Raw genomic sequence first — 9,645 nt, 5'->3', positions numbered from 1 at the left:
GACTATATAAAATCAACTATTACCTGACTCTTTTATTTAAACGAGTCATACTCCTCAATCATAACCTGCTAATTTTGTGATTATTTAGAAAACAAAAAATAATATATGAGAAATGTTAAGGAATATTTTTTATCCTTCCAAAGTTGATATGCTTTTTAAAATCATCATTGAATTTGTGATAGATCACTATTGAAATTTGATCTAATGATAATCTTAAAAATCACATTAACTTTGAGAGGATAAAAAGACAGGTTCTAGCATTACTCATAAAATAGTCCTTAGCCTCTAATTCCCACGTTCGTAACAGATCGAACCCAGCTTCGGTCTCTATTGGCTTCCATTTTCCTAATGAACAAATAAAGTTCAGTCCAAACCCAGTGCCAAGTTGTGGGTGAGTCCAATGTATTTTTTATTTTTGTTTTTCATAATTTTCATTTTGTTTTATTAAAAGGGGTATTTTTGATATTTTAACTAAAAATGGGTAAAATTAAAAGAAGATGAAACATAAGATACTGATATTACAAATTTTTAAACTTCAAAGTTATGATTGCAAAACCGCTTAAACTTCGAAGTTATTAATTCAAGCGGCCCATTTAGTTAAAAGGTAGGGAAACATAGGAAGTGATCAGAGTTTAAACTCATGATTTTTGCTTTATTCTAATATCACATTAAATCATCACTTATCTAAAAAATTTAATTAATATTTTATCACAAATGACAGCAATAGTCTCAAACTTGTCAGCAATCCAAAATATATAAGTAAAGGCCTCGTTAACAACTCCAACAAATGTTCTCAAGGGGTAGCTCAATCGGCTGTGGACCACGTCTCATGAAGCGGAGGTCACTGGTTCGAATCCCTCTTCCCCCTTCCCTTGTGTGGACATGTCAAAAAAAAAAAAAACTCCAACAAATTAAATTAATTTTGCCATTTGCTATTGCCATCCATAGACTGTCAATATGTGAGATTTTTGACTTATAAATACCAACCATTTCTAGTTTTTGAGACCAACAACAAATTAAAGAGAATAAATCTGATAAATTAAGGAGAGTTTGGGATTATAATGGCATCTTCCCAATATTTCTTCATCCTTGCAATTGTAGCAATTCTTGTCCCTTCACTTTTGGCCCCAGAGTTTCTGGTAGGTGATGACAAGGTTTGGACCCTTAACTTTGATTAGCAAGCTTGGGCTCAAGGAAAGGAGTTATCGGTGACACTCTTGGTAAATTAACACTTTAAACTTTTTGTTGCTATGCCTTCAACTTACCATATTTTTTATGTAATTTTTTTAGTTCTATTTGCTCTTGTAGACACTTTGTTCAAGTATTGATTAAATTTACGTTTTTGCTATCAACTTTAAAATATTGATTAAACTTTTTGAAGTGGTGATTTAACATGGTATCACAGCCATAGGCCATGGGATCGAATCTTGATTCCGTCAATTTACCTCTATTTAATTAAATATTTCAGATGTTGGGTCCCAACTATTAAAATGGAGTTTGAGATGATCATACATGAGGCGGAGCATTAAAATATTGATTATATTTCATCACAAAAGAAAGTTTTTTCCTTTACAAAAAGTGGATGGAGAGTCACTCCCATAACATTACTCCAATTTTTGTAAAGGAAAATCATTTCCATTCGGATTTTGGTACATAGCATTACTCGACTTTGAGGATGCCTTGTTTTTAAGGGGTTGCTAGTGGATTATTTTTGTTTCTTATTTAGTTGTCAATTAATTTGTGTAAATATATTTCTTTTTAGTTTGATTGATGATGGAAGAATAAACTTCTTGGTTCAGTTTTCAAGTATACAACAGGATCCCACACTGTTCTTGAAGTCAATGAAATTGGCTTCCAACAATGTGCGGCACTGTTGGGAATTGAGGCCTTGGTTAGTGGAAATGATGTGATTACCCTAGCAACCTTAGGAAGAAATTGGTGTATTTGTGGTGTTGCCAATCATTGTGAGATTAACAATCAAAAGCTTGCCATAATAGTCTCCAGCATCTTCTCCCATGTCAGTATGTAAGGGAAGCGTTACACCTATATATTATTGGTGGACGATTGCTATTTTTGGCATCCTTGTGATGGTCATGGTTTAAAGTTAGATCAATAGTACTATAGTTAAAATTCTATTTTTATGTTTGTGGAGTGTATTGAATTCATTAATTGTTTGCATTGTATTGGATATGAATTTATTAATTTATAGTAGTACTCGTGTTTTGAATTATAAACCATTTGTGCTCTATATTTGTACCAAATACTATGTTTGAGCATATTTGTTAAATTATCATGCAAAAAGCATGTGGGGCTTAGGATATTTAACATTGTGAAGAGAGGGTGGAAATTTCCTCAGGAGAAATACTATACTTCTAAAAAAATTTCACCAAAAGTTAGTTCCCAAATGATGTGTTACCATTTTACGAGTTGGTGACACATTTCTCAAAATAATAAAGCTCATGTGAAGATAACACATCATTTAGAACCAACTTTTAAACAAAAGTTTGAGAAATGTATCACTTCTCTTTTCTCAATGGCTTGACTTTTCTAAGTAGTGTAAATATATTATCATATGTTCTGAATCCTATAGTCGGCAAGTGAAGGAAAACATAATAACAAAGGAAATAAGCGGTGTAAACATGATGGTGTTTGGTAAATCCTTTTGACAAGTTTTTTTTAATTTTTTATTTTATTTTTATTTTTTAGTAGTAATAAGAGGTTGACTTTTGTGAGAGAAAAGTGAAAAAAGTAATCTTCAAAAGATTTTTTTTTTTTTAGAGGTGAAAAATAAAGGGAGGGGAAGGAGAGAGGGTTGCCAATAAAAAGAGACAGAAAAATAAGTTTTTAAGAACTATATTTTGTTTTTATTGATTTGATAACATTTATAATAGAAAACAATCATATTTATAGGAAAACTAGGGTAGATGAGAATAATACAAATATGAAAATAACATGATTACTTAAAAGGTAAAAGATCTAATCAAATCTAATTATAGGAGATTAGAATCAATTACAATAAGATAATTGAAATCAAATCTCATAATATATTTTAACATCCCCGTAAACAATTGTGGAAACTTGAGTTTGATTTTTTTTTTTTTAGATGATAGCAGTCGATGTCATAGGCGGGGAGGATGGCTGGAAACTCGCTAGATTTTGTGGCAACCAACATCGATGACAAGGAATAAGCCTTTAACAACAATATGCAAAAAAATGGGCCAAACATTATGGCAACAATAGGCCAAAGGATACTTTTGCAATTTTTTTTTCTTTTTTGTTTTCTTAAAAGTATGGGAAAAATATAAAAAAGCCCCCTAAACTACTAGCCGTTTTCGATTTAGCCCCCTAATGCTCCAAAAGTGATAAAGTAGCCCCCCAAACTACCAAACTATTGCATTTTGGCCACTCCGTTTGTCAAAACTATCAGTTTGGACGGAAACTCCAAAACGACGTCGTTTTGTTACGGGTAAGTTACTACAATGCCCTTTTATGAAAAAAAAAAACAAAATTGGAAAAAATATAAAAAAAGCCCCCCAAACTACCAACCATTTTCATTTTAGCTCCCTAATGTTCAGAAAGTGATAAAGTAGCCCTTTAACTACCAAACAGTTACAATTTGGCCACTTCGTTAGTCATTACTGTCAAATATGATGGAAAATTCAAAACTACGTCAATTTGACAAGGGTAAGTTACTAAAATGCCCTTTTAGAAAGAAAAAAATCATATTAAAACAAGCACGTAAAACGATGCCGTTTTGCTTGAAATTAGGGTTTCCTTACACTTACCAAAACGGCACCGTTTTGGTAAGTGTTAGGAATTACACCGATCCGACAGCTATACTATGAAATACAATAAAAAGATTGAGTTATGGGTAAGATTTATAGGTTGCCGGAGATAGAACGGTGTGGTGGCCGGCGGTTTTGGGGAGAGAGATAAACTGGGGTTGGGGTTTTTTCGTGGGTCACCCACGTGGGGTCTAGGGTTTTTTCTTTTAATTCCTAACACTTACCAAAGCGGCTTCATTTTGAAAAGTGTAAGGGAACCCTAATTTCAAGCAAAACGGCGCCGTTTTGCTTGCTTGTTTTAATATGATTTTTTTCCCAAAAAGGGCATTTTGGTAACTTACCCTTGCCAAAACAACGTAGTTTAAATTTTTCATCATATTTGACGGTAGTGATTAATGGAGTGGCCAAATTGCAACTGTTTGGTAGTTTAGGGGCTACTTTATCACTTTCTGAATATTAGGGGGCTAAAATGAAAACGACTGGTAGTTTGGGGAGCTTTTTTATATTTTTCGCAAAATTTTTTTTTTCATAAAAGGGCATTGTAGTAACTTACCCGTAACAAAACGATGTCGTTTTGCAGTTTCCGTCTAAACTGATGGTTTTGACTAACAGAGTGAGAAAAATGCAATAGTTTGGTAGTTTGGGGGGCTACTTTATCACTTTTGAAACATTAAGGGGCTAAATCGAAAATGGCTAGTAGTTTGGGGGGCTTTTTTTTATATTTTTCCCTAAAAGTATATGTGAATGTGCCTCATTAAAAATAATAATAAAAAAAAGGCTAAAAGACATTACTTGAAAATGTTGAGTAACATTTTTCGGGACAAAAGGCAGTATAAGAGCATTCACAACAACTTTCTTATAACCTCTTATCTTCCGTATTGCTCCCCGTAGCACTGTAGCTTCCATATCTATTATTTTAACCCAAAATATTTCTCTCTTTTCTCTTCTCTCATACTTTGGCCCTTCATTGGGGACTATGTTAAGATTTTTATAAAAAAAAATAAAAAAAATGTAAGAATAGATAGGAAACATATATTTTGTGTGTGTATATATATATATATATATATATATATATATATATATATATATATATGGATATATAAAAGAAAGAAAAAAGCTATTATATAGTGTGATTGTGATTCTTTGAGAAGAAGTTACCTTTGGAGTTTCGGTGAGGTTGATTGTTGCTATGGTTTTGATCTGTGTTTTTGCCTTTGTTTGAGCCATATGGACCACGAGTCTTTGGTTTGTGAGAGTAAAGTGCAAAATTACCAGAATCAGCCAATTCAGGCTGTTGTTGATGCCGACCAATGGTGTCCAAGAAGCATTTCATGATTCAGCATTACAACTTTAAAGTTGTCAAAGGTGCATGTCACCTTTCGATGCAACATTCATGATATAGTTAATGAAGTCATCCTCATCAACAAGTTTTCCCACTGCATTGAGTTGATCAACTCATGATTTAGATTGATTAGGGGACCTTGCTGCAGTGACTGAAGCTGCTGTATTAGGGGTCTAATAATAGAGGTATTTTTAGAATTAAAATACCTTAAAATACCTCAGGATAATATATTATCTTTATAAATAACATTAGAAGTAGGGATTAGAATTTAAATATTAGAGATAAGTATTATCAGTAGAGTAGTTTATTCTACTTAGTCTTTTATTTTTACTTTGCACTATAATTTTCTATTTAAAGACATCAAGCTCATTAATAAATTAAGCAGAATTAATCCTAGACATTGTGTCTGAAACAGGATTTTTAGGTTTTCTCAAAATTTAAAAGGTCTAAGTTCCTTCAGAATCTAAGGTATAGGTTCTCTCAGAACGTAAATTCTATCCCCTTTATGTGTTTGTGTTTGCAAAAGTCATTCACATAATATTTGGTATCAGAGCAGCCAGTTTGGTTGTTTTCTATAGTAATCAACGATCTATGGAGGATTCATATCTTGAACGACTTGAGAAACAATTTTTTAGTCTCATGACTGTGTGCGAAGGCTTTATCAAGATATCAATTGAGCAAATAGATGAGCAGATGGAAATGTTGGAGAAAAATATCGACAGCTTTCTCTCAAAGAAGGGGTTTGATGTGCAAAAAAAATGAAGTCGTCGTTCAGACATTCCGCCACGTTGAAGCCCCAATTCAACAACTCAATCTCACTGCCACCCAATTCCGCCACCATCTAATCGCACCAACGATCCTCATACTGTCTAGCACCGTTCAGCCAACCCCAGGCTTTGTGATGTAGACCAGAAGGCTTGGGAATATATGAGGAAGACCCAAATAGATGATGGCATGAAGACCCCCAAAAGATGGTGAAAAGGTCCCAGACTTGCGCTGCAGCAGGGGTCTATGGAATTGCGATCGATCGCACATTGGCTACGATCAAGCGTCCAAGTCCTGGTATCGAGATGATAGTCCATGGAACTGCGACCGATCACCCCCTGTGAACGCGATCGATCGCATGATCAAGCGCACCCTTCTCTAGTAGTGCGATCGATCGCCTCTATGCCTGTGATCGAGTGCACTCGAGAACATCTGTTCCGCATGGACATCAGAGACACTTATCTTAGCTTTTAATCTTTTGTTTTAAATTAGGTTTCTTTGTTAGTTTGTTATTCTGTCTTATCTTTCAGTTTTTCAGTTCGAATTAGGTTCTTTGTTAGTCTTCTATTTGGTTTAGTCTTCTTTCATAGACTTCTAAACCAACTTTCTTTCATTGTTATCTTAGGACTAGGAGTCTTGGGCTATAAATATATGCTTATAGCCTTTAGCAATTCAGTTTTCATTATTTGTTTTGTTTATCAATAAAAAATACGCAGAGTTGAGTTTCTTCATTATTTTCCCTTAAAACATAGATAGTCTCTATTGTTTGAGAAGATTTCTTTGATTCTTGTGATAGTTTCACAATCTTAGGAATATTTACCCCTTCAACTTGTTGTTTCCTTGTTCACTACAATCCTATGCTGCATCAGTTGGTATCAGAGCTCTAGTTTTCTTTCCATGGCATCGCCAAACACAAGAAGAAAGGGCAACCGCTTTGCAAATTTGGAGGATGTGTATGAACGTGAGGAAGTAGTCGGTGAAACACGCAAGGAGGAGCAGTGGCAACTCATGGAGGAAACGGTCGCTGATTTGAGGGCCCAACTTGCGGTCTCCAACGCTCGAGTGCCCAATCCGGAGGGTCGCCACGAGCGCCGCCGACAACCCTCACCGCCTAGCTCGGAGGAGGAAGACGAACAACGTACGGAGAATGAAGCCAAGAACCCTTTTGCAAGGGGCGAAGTACAAGGGCATCAACCCCATGTCCAAGCCCATGCCAATCGAAGGAAGAGCGGTTTCAAACTCGATATTCCAGAATTTCAAGGGGGTCTCCAACCTGAAGAGTTCTTGGATTGGGTAGTAGCAGTTGAAGAAATTATTGATTTCAAAGGGGTGCTCGACGATCGACAAGTTTCTTTGGTCGCAACCAAATTTTGGGGAAGAGCAGCGGCATGGTGGCAGCAATTAAAGCAATCTTAAGGGCGGCAGGGCAAGACGAAGGTCAACAAGTGGGAGAAACTGTTGAAGCATATGAGGCCGGCCTTTTCACCCTACAATTATACTCGAACCATGTATCAAAAGTTGCAAAATTTGAGCCAAAGGTCGAAGTCCGTGGATGAATACACGGAAGAATTTTACGTGTATCTAAGACGTGTTGATCTAGCCGAAATCGACGAGCAACTAGTGTCACGATACATTGGAGGTTTATGTCACCAAATTCAAGATTCATTAAACCTCTTTGACCCCAAGAATGTGTCGGAGGCCCATCAAAGAGCACTCTTGCTAGAGAAGACGGCCTCACAAGGGTGGCCATGGACGTATGCCACTTATTGCTAGGAAGGCCATGGCAATATGATAGGAATGCTAATCATGAGGGAATCAGTTCTTTTCCTTGGAGATGTGGTGTCCAAAGACGGGTTGGCGGTGGATGAGTCAAAGATAGCAGCAGTTCGGGATTGGCCTCTCCCCACTACGCTACATGAGGTACACAGCTTCCATGGGTTAGTATTTTTTTATCAGCGCTTTATTCACAACTTTAGCACCATATTAGCACTGATTACGGAGTGTATGAAGATGGGTAAATTCTCATGGAGTGAAGCAGCCACTACCGCCTTCGAGTTGATCAAGGTCAAATTGACCACCGCTCCATTACTTGTCCTTCCAGATTTTGACTTACCTTTTGAGTTGCATTGTGATGCATAAAAAATAGGCATTGGAGCGATACTCAGCCAAAAAGGCAAACCAGTGGCCTATTTCAGTGAGAAATTGAAGAGCGCACAACTCAATTATAGCACTTATGATATTGAGTTCTACGCATTAGTACAAGCACTGAAACATTGGAGCTCATACCTTGCCTACAACGACTTTATTTTGTACTCGGACCATGAAGCACTAAAACACCTTAGCAGTCAAGATAAATTGTCATCTCGGCATGCTAAATGGGCCACTTTTGTCCAACAATTCAACTTCACAATCAAGCACAAGTCAGGAGCATTGAACAAGTGGCAGATGCCCTCAGCCGAAAATCATCATTATTAGTCACCATGAAGTCAAAGGTACTAGGTTTTGAATTATTAAAAGGTTCTTTGTCTAGTGCCCATTTTTTGGTCCTATTATTGAGGAGGTATCATCAAGCGTGCGGAGAGACTTCAATTTGTATAATAAGTTCCTATTCAAAGGTACTCAATTATGCATTCCCGAAGGTAGTCTAAGGTTGAAAATCATCCATGAGCGCCACAATGAAGGTCACATGGGAAGGGATAAAACATTACAACTGGTGGCGGACCAGTTCTATTGGCCAAGTATGCGGAGAGAGGTAGACAAACTTGTGAAGAGCTGCAGAGTATGTCAAGTGTCCAAGTGGTTGGCTACTAATGCAGGGCTATATATGCCCCTTCCTATTCCAGAGAGGCCATGGACCAACATGAGCATGGACTTTGTACTAGGCTTACCCAAAGCCCAAAAAGGTAATGATTCCATCATTGTAGTTATTGATAGATTCTAAAAAATGGCGCATTTCATTGCTTGCAAGAAGATCGCCGACGCGGTGAATGTTGCACAATTATATTTCAGAGAGGTCTATCACCTCCATGGCCTACCATTGTCTATTGTATCCAACCGCGACACAAGCTTTCTTAGCCACTTCTGGCGATGTTTGTGGAGGTTATTACATACAAAGCTCGATTTTAGCAACGCATATCATCCACAGACGGACGGGCAAACAGAGGTCGTTAACCGATCATTGGGAGCCTTCCTTCGGAGTTTGGTGGGGGAGCATATCAAGTCATGGGATAAGAAATTGTTCCAAGTCGAGTTCACCTACAACCGTTCCACTAATCAGAGCACCGGTCTTAGCCTATTTACTATCATTTATGGGAGTAATCCTCGTGCCCCATTGGATTTGGTACCTCTTCCAGATTTGAAGCGAACACATGCTATTGCTAAAGACTTAATAGCCCAAATACAAGAAGGTCACAAGTTCACCATCCAGAATTTACAGAAATCTACAGCAAAATATAAGGAGGATGTGGATAAGAGGCGCCATGCCATAGAGTTCGAAGATGGGGATTTTTGTGTGGGCTGTGTTAACTAAAGATAGGTTTTTTGTTGGTGAATATAACAAGTTGGCTGCCCGCATGATTGGTCCGGTAGAGATTATAGAGAAGATCAATTCAAATGCCTACCAGTTGAAGCTACCTAGCCATATCAAGACGTCTGATGTTTTCAATGTCAAACACCTTGTTCCATTCACTGGTGATTCGTCAGATGAGGATCTGAATTCAAGGTCGAATTCTGTCCAACCTGGGGAGGATGATG

Source organism: Corylus avellana, chromosome ca8 (assembly GCF_901000735.1).
Source record: "Corylus avellana chromosome ca8, CavTom2PMs-1.0".
Taxonomy (NCBI): domain Eukaryota; kingdom Viridiplantae; phylum Streptophyta; class Magnoliopsida; order Fagales; family Betulaceae; genus Corylus; species Corylus avellana.
This window is presented reverse-complemented; position numbering follows the sequence as displayed.